Source organism: Cryptomeria japonica, unplaced genomic scaffold (assembly GCF_030272615.1).
Source record: "Cryptomeria japonica unplaced genomic scaffold, Sugi_1.0 HiC_scaffold_1034, whole genome shotgun sequence".
Taxonomy (NCBI): Eukaryota; Viridiplantae; Streptophyta; class Pinopsida; order Cupressales; family Cupressaceae; genus Cryptomeria; species Cryptomeria japonica.
In genome coordinates this window covers 2060-2706 of record NW_026729694.1, presented here as the reverse complement: position 1 = coordinate 2706, position 647 = coordinate 2060, and the positions used below count along the sequence as shown (strand labels likewise).

At 67.7% G+C, this 647-nt stretch overlaps 1 non-coding gene across 1 annotated transcript; it reads left to right on the top strand.

Moving 5' to 3' along the window:
* The first annotated feature begins 308 nt into the window (after positions 1–308).
* On the top strand, positions 309–427 carry LOC131873078 (5S ribosomal RNA). The gene has a single exon (XR_009371115.1). It is a non-coding gene; the product is annotated as a 5S ribosomal RNA (ribosomal RNA).
* Positions 428–647: the final 220 nt, after the last annotated feature.

The following is a 647-nucleotide window of genomic DNA, read 5'->3' as shown; positions in this document are numbered from 1 at the left end:
GAACATGCACCAAGGTGCACTCGGCCCACATGTGAGCGCAGGTCGTTGCGCCCGAGGTGGTGTGTGGGCACCGCGTTGCAGACGGGACACTGCACGCACACGACGCCCCCTCCAGGTGCACGCACGTAGGCCGGGCCGGGTGCACACCCGACGCCCTAGCAAGGTGCGCGCACCCGGGCAGGGCTCACACTTGGCGAACGGGGCGCACTTCGCGAGGGAGGGTGTGCACCTCGACGGGGGTGGGTGGCCGGGGTGGATTCGCACGTGGGTCGCGGTTTGCTAAGTACACACTGCGACAAGCTCATAACGGGTGCGATCATACCAGCGTTAGTGCACCGGATCCCATCAGAACTCCGCAGTTAAGCGCGCTTGGGCCGGAGTAGTACTGGGATGGGTGACCTCCCGGGAAGTCCCGGTGTTGCACCCTTTTTTAGTTTTTCGCCGGGCGTCGCAATGCTATTTGAATAAACCTTTTGCCCGTTTGCGTTCTCGTCGGGGCCGGGCCGGGCCGGGGTGCGCTGCCCGCACTACCGCGCGCGCGGGGGCGACACCGAGCGCGCACCCGAGGCGCCCCGAGCACACAGGCCACGGTGCAACCCGGGCGTTGTGCGCGCACCCCGGTGCGCCCGAGGTGCTGCGCGCGCACC